We start from the raw sequence: 8,725 nt of genomic DNA on the forward strand, positions 1-8,725 counted from the left end.
TCTTATTTTGCCTCTGCAGTCAAATGTTCAAGTACACTTCTCCCATCCACCTGGCCCCAAGTCACAAAAAAGTGCATATTTCTGCACCTTTCAGTTGTGAATGTCTACAGAAAGCAAACACCCGAGTCTGTCCAAGCAGAATCCCCAGAAGCATATATAATAATAATAATGGCATTTGGTAAGCGCTTACTATGTGCAAAGCACTGGGGCGGGGAGGATACAAGGTGATCAGGTTGTCCCACATGGGGTTCACAGTCTTAATCCCCATTTTACAGATGAGGGAACTGAGGCTCAGAGAAGTTAGGTGACTTGCCTAAGGTCACACAGTTGACAAGTGGCGGAGTGGGATTAGAACCCATGACCTCTGACTCCCAAGCCCGTGCTCTTTCCACTGAGCCACACTGCTTTTCTAAGCAATGAATGGGGGCCATATGTTGTTGTTGACACATCAATCATGTTAACCATGCTCACATATGCTGATTATAAAATTTCACCATCTGTAGCTATCCCTTGGAATCCAAAGCACAGATAAGGTGGCAGAGAGTGGCTATATCAATCAATCAATCATATTTATTGAGCGCTTACTCTGTGCAGAGTACTGTACTAAGCGCTTGGGAAGTACAAGTTGGCAACATATATGCATGAAGAGGAGCAAATGAGCTCGTGCTACATTACACTAATGCATTGATTTGGCTTGTTTTAGGCATGGAATGTGTCTGTTGTTATATTGTACTCTCCCAAGTGCTTGGTACAGTGCTTCGCACACAGTAAGTGCTCAATAAATAGTATTGAACAAATGAATAAATGGAGTTTGGGAAACTGGTTACTTATTTATGAGCAATGGACCAGAGTGGCGACAGAAGATGCCACTGGCTCCTAGACATAGGGTAGTCTACTACTCTGAGCAAGGATACAGTTTTGCCTTGAGCTCTGGACCAAACTATGTATATGTCACTCCTTATCTAGATGCGTTACTTCCTTCTAAAATATTGTCCTTATTTAGGCTATCGCTATTTACGCGGTCCATTTGGAGCATCTTTCTCATTAATCAATCAATCGTATTTATTGAGCGCTTACTGTGTGCAGAGCACTGAACTAAGCACTTGGGAAGTACAAGTTGGCAACATATAGAGACAGTCCCTACCCAACAGTGGGCTCACAGTCATTAGACAGCAAATTTTGCACATCTTGTTTCCATTGTACTCTGCTTAATACAGTGCCCAACAATCAATCAGTGGTGTTTGAGTGCTTACTGTGTGCGGAGCACTGTACTAAGCATTTGGGAGAGTGCAGAACAACAGAGTTGGCAGACACGTTCCCTGCCCACAGCGAGTTTACGGCCCATGGGTTGAACTGCCGTACTCATTTAACGGAAGCTTTAATCTCTAAATTAGCAAAAATCCTATTACTGCTCTTTGTTGCTCAGGGTCTTTTCATATGCTCATGTACTTACCCCGGCACTTGGAACAGTGTTTTTCCAATATGATAATAATAATGATAATAATGGATAATGTCAGAGAGAAATGAAAGGCATCTCGGGGGGATTTGAGGTGACACTGCCACCATGAAACAGCAAATTATGATGACTTTGTCACGGTTGTCAGGAGCTGGCTTTGTAGCCTAGGGTTGGGAGGTGTAACTTACCCACATTCATTCTATGTACAAGCAATCAGTGGACCAACAGCACAGTTGGTTCCTGAAATCTGAAACACAAATGGGATCTTACATGGGAACCGATCACCCATGTCTTTTCATTGGTACAATGTCATGAATGGAGGAATAATTTCTCCACCAAGTTGGACGTGCTATCGTTACCAATTTTATTTTAGAATTTGATACCCCATTAATTCTACAGTAGTGCATTTATGTTGAGAGCGCTTCCACAATAGATTACACGACTTTTATTTCCTGGGGGTGGCTTTTTAAACTGCTGCACTTCTGCTTGGTTCCTCCTCATGTCCCCTTTCTTTCCACACCCTGAAAACTAGTTCCATAAGGGAGACCGATGCTGGAAAGTCCTTGTTTTGGGAAGCTGAAACAAGGTGTAAATTTACCAGTATAGACATAAACTATGCCCTTTTTCCTAGATCTTGCCAGCTAAATTCCACATTGGTACTGTAATTTCCAGAATAGCTGTCTTTCTCAACAACAGCATGCCTTAGTGGATAGAGCAAAGACCCGGCAGTCAGAAGGACATGGGTTCTAATCCGGCACTGCCACATATCTGCTGTGTGACCTCGGGCATGTCAGTTCACTTCTCTTGGCCTCAGTTATCTCACCTGTAAAGTAGGGATTAAGAGTGCAGGCCCATGTGGGACAGGGACTTTGTCCAACTTGCTTAACTTGTATCTACTAGAGTGCGTAGAGCAGTGCTTGGCACATACTAACCACTTTACAAGTACCATAAATAATAATAATTCTTCCTAGTCCCTCACCTGAGGAAGAGGGATTGATCTGAAAACATTTTTGAAGCATTCTTGTCAGGTGAAAAATGAACAATCATTGATAAGCAGTATGGCCTAGTGGCAAGAGCACAGGCTTGGGAGTTGGAGGATTTGGGTTCCAATCCCGGGTCTGCCACTTGTCTGCTGTGTGACCTTGGGTATGTCACTTCACTTCTCTGTGCCTCAGTTACCTCGTGTAAATTGGGGATTAAGTGTGTGAGCCCCAAGTGGGACAGGGACTGTGTCTGTATCTACCCCAGCACTTAGAACAGTGCTTGGCACATAGTAAGTGCTTAACAAATACCATAATTAGTATCATTACTATCATTATGCTCATTTCCAAATTTGAGGTCTTAAGAGTCGAGGCAACTCCTCTAGATAAATTTAGGGTAAATGTTTAATTGACTGCGAAGTAAGTATACTTTCATTATATTATGCCATTTATAAATGACTCACCTTTTGGTGATTTCATTTAAGAAAGCATTTGCGGCCTAGAAAACAAGGCTAGATTTTCTGCATTGCCTAAGAGTTGACCAGAAAGGAAATAAATTTTATGTTCCAGAGTTTAGCAGTAGCTCATTTCATAACTGTGTTCTGCAAGGTGGTGTTCAGCTGGGATATGCAATCTACTTTTCCTTAAATTAGTGGTTTGATTTGCATAACAACAATTACTTAATTCCTGAGCTCTGAATATTAAGGTAACTACCAAATGGGTTGCTTTGAGAATTACAAAACACTGGGAATATAATACTTTTTAATTTGGTGCCACCATTTTCCTTTAATATTTGAAGTACTCTAACCATAATACAAACATGTGGTCCTCGAAGTGAGATGTTTGTTATTCACTCGGGATTATGCCTATGTATGTTTCTAGTAACAAAAATACAAAAGTGCAAACTGAATCCAATTTCACATAATAATAATAATGGCATTTATTAAGTGCTTGCTATGTGCAAAGCACTGTTCTAAGCCTTGGAAAGGTTACGAGGTAATCAGGTTGTCCCACGGGGGGCTCACAGTCTTAATCCACATTTTACAGCTAAGGTAACTGAGGCACAGAGACGTTAAGTGACGTCCCCAAAGTCACACAGCTGACAAGTGGCGTAGCCGGGATTAGAACCCAGGACCTCTGACTCCCAAGCCCATGCTCTTTCCACTAAGCCACGCTGTTTCTCTACCACTATTAATTGATGAATTCTTTAAATAATTCAAGGCCAAACACTCTAAACATTAGAAGGTAAAATTGGCAATTTAAATTTGCTTTCAGGAAGCTCAAAATATAAAGCTTCCAGAGACGAACCTATTAAAATGAATTAATTCCTGGGCCACGCTGCTTCTCTTAGCACTTCCAGTGCTTCTTGCTTCTATCCCTTCATATTTTCTTTATTCTACATATTTACTAATAGAAATTGTAATATTCTAGATATTTCTATCTAGGTTGAGGCAGAATGGCCTCGTGGCTAGAGCAGAGACCTGGGAGTTAATAGGACCTTAGTTCTAATCTCGGCTCTGCCACTTGTCTGCTGTATGACCTTGGTCTAGTCACTTTTTACTTCTCTGTGCCTCAGTTACCTCAAATGTTAATAGGGATTAAAACTGTGAGCCCCATTTGGGATACGGACTGTATCCAACCTGTTCAGCTAGTTTCTACCCTTGTGCTTAATACAGTTCCTGGCATATAGTAAGAGCTTAGCAAACACCATAAAAAAGTGCTTAATAACTTAAAAATAGTCAGAGTTTACTACTTTCTCATGAAAAAATTAGAATTGAAGTGCCGAGAGAATGACCCTATTGTACATTTTACATAGAAATTAAGAACTTGGACTAGGATTTGGGAGTGCAGTCTTGTTTGGCCAGACCAGTTACCTATGCTGAGCCTCAGTTTCTCCATCTGCAGAATACACTCAGCACTACCACCTTCTCGTTGCATTTCTAGCCAGAGCTCAGAATCTGAGGATGGTGCTTCTGGACACCAGAAGGTCTTTCCTCTTGGATTCCTGGAGGTGTAGGAGAGGGAGTGTAAATATTCTGGGAGTGTTGGTAAGGAAAATAATTTCCAAGCCCTCTCGCCTCTTGCCTTCGTTGTCTTAAAGCTGCCCAGCCAGTCAAACTGAGCCAAAGGGAAAGCTTAGCTGTGGAGAATCTCATAGACTGGGTTTATCTTCTCAAATCAGTATTAATTTATTAAGTATTAGAGAAGCAGCCTGGCTAGAGAAGCAGCCTGGCTCAGTGGAAAGAGCCCAGGCTTTGGAGTCAGAGGTCATGGGTTCAAATGCCGGCTCTGCCACTTGTGAGCTGTGTGACTTCGGGCAAGTCACTTAACTTCTCTGTGCCTGTTACATCATCTGTAAAATGGGTATTAAGACTGTGAGCCCCATGTGGGACAACCTGATCACCTTGTAACTTCCCCAGTGTTTAGAACAGTGCTTTGCACATAGTAAGCACTTAAAAATGCTATAATCATTATTATTAATATGAAGCAACATGGCATAGTGGCTAGAGCTCGGGCCCGGAGTCAGAAGGTCATGGGTTCTAATGCCGCCTCCATCACTGGTTTGCTGGGTGACCTTGGGCAAGTCACTTCACTTTTCCGTGCCTCAGTAACTCAACTGTCAAATGGTGATTGAAACTGTGAGCCCCATGTTGGACAGGGACTGTGTACAACCTGCGTCACTTGTATCTACCCCAGTGTTTGGCACATAGTAAGCATATAAGTTGCACAATTATTATTATTATTAATAAATCACTTTTGGTCAGATCCATCCATGATGGCGACTTTCGTGCTCATGTCTGAAACCCACATGTCCAGTTCATTCTTGGCGATGATGGTTCTTCTTGGGGTGAAATATACTAAGCACTTAAATAACCCATAATAACAATTATTATTATTAAAGTGCTTAGTATATTCCAGACACTGTGCTGGGGTAGATACAAGATAATTGGGTTGGACACAGTCCCTGTCCCCCACAGGACTCACAGTCTTAGTCCTCATTTTACAGATGAGAAAACTGAGGTGCAGAGAAGTGAAGTGACTTGCCCAAGCTTACCCAGCAGACAAGTGGCAGAGCAGGATTAGAACCCATGACCTTCTGATTCCCTGGCCCATGCTCTATCCATGGTGTTTAAGAAGGCAAAATGAGAACCAACAGCAGTCAGCAGCGAAAAATCCAACTCTAATAGCCTGATATAAGATATGAACAGATAAATAAATTGAGTTTCCTTCAATACCTGGAGGATGTAAAATAAATTTCACTTTTATTCATTCAGTTTTATGAGAAGTAGTGCGGCTTACTGGGCCCTCTACCTCCCAGGTATATTGTGAGGGGGGAAAAAAAACCAGGGGGCATTAAAAAAACCCTTGGATAAATACCTTGAATTTTATATGGTGGCCTATTTTTAGTTCCCATAGAAAGTCCTCTCTTTTTTCTGTGCAAGGTATTTGTTCAGTGAGTGTGGTGTTTCCTCAGAATTTGGTACAGTGCCTTGCACATAGTACGTAACAAATACCAGGATTACCTCCTCCAGGAGGCTTCGCAGACTGAGCCCCCTTTTTCCTCTCCTCCCCATCCCCCCACCCTACCTCCTTCCCCTCCCCACAGCACTTGTATATATTTGTATAGATTTATTACTCTATTTATTTTACTTGTATATATTTACTACATTTATTTTGTTAATGATGTGCATATAGCTATAATTCTATTTATCCTGACGATTTTGACACCTGTCTACATGTTTTGTTTGGTTGTCTGTCTCCCCCTTCTAGACTGTGAGCCTGTTGCTGGGTAGGGACCGTCTCTATATGTTGCCAACTTATACTTCCCAAGCGCTTAGTACAGTGCTCAGCACACAGTAAGCGCTCAGTAAATACGACTGAATGAATGAATGAATTATCATTATTTATTATTATTTCCAAGTGATGTTAGTTGGTCTTTAAGGTTCTTTTTAAAGGATATGGTTATGTTAGGATGGCCAAAGGAGAAATAGTTATCCAGGGAATTTAATCTCTTTAGATCATCATCATCATCATCATCATCAATCGTATTTATTGAGTGCTTACTATGTGCAGAGCACTGTACTAAGCGCTTGGGAAGTACAGATTGGCAACACATAGAGACAGTCCCTACCCAACAGTGGGCTCACAGTCTAAAAGGGGGAGACAGAGATCAATCAAGGATATTCATTGAGCATTTACCATGTGCAGAGCACTGTTCCAAGTGTTTGAGAGACATTCATTCAACCCTACTTGTTGAGCATATACTTTGGGCAGAGCACTGTATTAAGTGCTTGGGAGAGTACAGTACATCAATAAACAGACACATTCCGTGCTCACAACGAGCTTACGGTCCAGAGCGGGGAGGCAGACGTGAATATAAATGAATAAAGTTACAGATAAGTACGTATGTGCTGTGGGATTGGGAGGGAGAAGAGCAAAGAGAACAAGTCAGGGTGATACATAAGGGAGTGGGAGATGAGGAAAGGTGGGGCTTAGGCTTGGAAGGCCTCTTGGAGGAGATGTGCCTTCAATAAGACTTTGGTGAGGGGAGAGAGTAATTGTCTGGCGGATTTGAGGAGTGTGGGAATTCCAAGCCAGAGAAGCAAGATGTGGGCTAGGTGTTGGCTGTGAGATAGGTGAGATTGAGTCACAGTGAGAAGGTTAGCACTAAAGGAGCAGCATGTGCGAGCTGGGTTGTAGAAATGTTATGAGGTAGGAAGGAGCAAGGTGGTGGACTGCTTTAAAGCCAATAGTGAGAAGTTTTTTGCGGGGAGGTGGATTCATTCATTCATTCAGTCGTATTTATTGAGAGCTTAACTATGTGCAGAGCACTGTACTAAGCGTTTGGGGAGTACAAGTCGGCAACATATAGAGACGGTCCCTACCCAACAACGGGCTCACAGTCTAGGTGGATGGGCAACCACTGGAGATTTTTGAGGAGGGGAGCGACGTGTCCTGATGGTTTTTGTAGAAAAACAATCCGGACAGCAGAGTTAAATACAGACTGGAGCAGGGAGAAACACATACTACAGAGTTAGTAGACCCCTTCCCGGCCCACGAGTTTACAATCTAGGTGCCCAACCCAGATAATTTATGCAGGAAATGCAAGAATAATACTATTAAACAATAGCAGCTCTTTACTAGAGTTGTTTGGATAATCCACTCAACACTGTGCTCCATTTCGCTTAAATCGACAGCCTTGCTGTGAAACTCGTCACAGGGCAGTACAGCACATGCAGGTGTACTTTGGTCTGCCATCTTTTGCTCATGAAGGCATCACTTACTGAAAACATAAGTAATGTTTGTTACATTTTTTTCCTCATCTTTTAAAAATTCAGCATTTTTAACCACAAGAGGCTTCAAATTGTATGCTAACCAGGACTTGATCTAGAAGGATTTTTCCATAGGCTTATACTGCCTGAAGATAAAGTCATTTGAAAGACATTGTCCCTGCTGATTTCCTTCAGCTGGCTCTTGCGTTAGATCACACAAACCCACCTCTCTTATAAAGAACTTTGCGGTTAGGGAATCCTGCGATGTGAGCCAAGAGGCAGTACACTTCTGTATCTAGCCTGTGTACTAAGGAAGATGTTTTGAAAAACCGTGTATGTTAATAAATTTAACCTCCTTAACTGCTCTAACAGAAGGTGGGTCATTTATTCTTGAGGAGAAACCTTATACCTGGGCTTTTAATTTACCAATTAAAACTAAAAAAAAAAGTCCTTTCCCAATTATTGCACTTCCAGGGATATGCTTCACCATTGAGTTTCAGACCTGTGGATCATAATGGCATTAAACTAGAGTAGCAACCCACCACTTCATTTTACCTTTTGTCTAATTTGACAAGTCTTGGAGTAGATCATAGCTAATAGACCTTGAGGGGCCTTGGTGTTTCAGAGAAAGGCCCACATATTTCAGTGGAATCCATGGAGCATCCTCGATATGCATGTCAGAGGAGGGAGAGGGGAAGGAGCTGGCATTTTCTTTAAATGCCACCAGTCTGGAATGTGCTCAGAAGGAAGCAGAAACATACAGAGTAAATTCCCAGGCATCAGCGAGGTTTTCATCAGAGCGAAATCATCCAACAGCCCCATTGGGACTGCTGTAAAGGTGATTTATTTATCTCAGATTGATGGCATCGGAATTTCTGCTGTGGCTTCAGCATCCAAGTCAATCGTCTTTTAGATAGTTGGTATTCCAGAGCGTTTGCCAGTCAGGGGTTAAACGAGAATGCCCATAGGTCTATTTACACCCCACACTCATTAACATCATTCTTGTGAGGGAACCA

At 42.1% G+C, this 8,725-nt stretch overlaps 1 long non-coding RNA gene across 1 annotated transcript in view; it reads left to right on the forward strand.

Moving 5' to 3' along the window:
• The window catches only part of LOC119929513, a 129,460-nt gene extending 121,761 nt beyond the window's left edge, over positions 1-7,699 (forward strand). Inside the window, exon 3 of the long non-coding RNA XR_005451570.1 lies at positions 7,635-7,699. This is a non-coding gene — a long non-coding RNA (uncharacterized LOC119929513). The remainder of the gene's footprint in view (positions 1-7,634) is intronic.
• Positions 7,700-8,725: the final 1,026 nt, after the last annotated feature.

The sequence above is a fragment of the Tachyglossus aculeatus genome, chromosome 6 (genome assembly GCF_015852505.1).
Source record: "Tachyglossus aculeatus isolate mTacAcu1 chromosome 6, mTacAcu1.pri, whole genome shotgun sequence".
Lineage (NCBI taxonomy): Eukaryota > Metazoa > Chordata > Mammalia > Monotremata > Tachyglossidae > Tachyglossus > Tachyglossus aculeatus.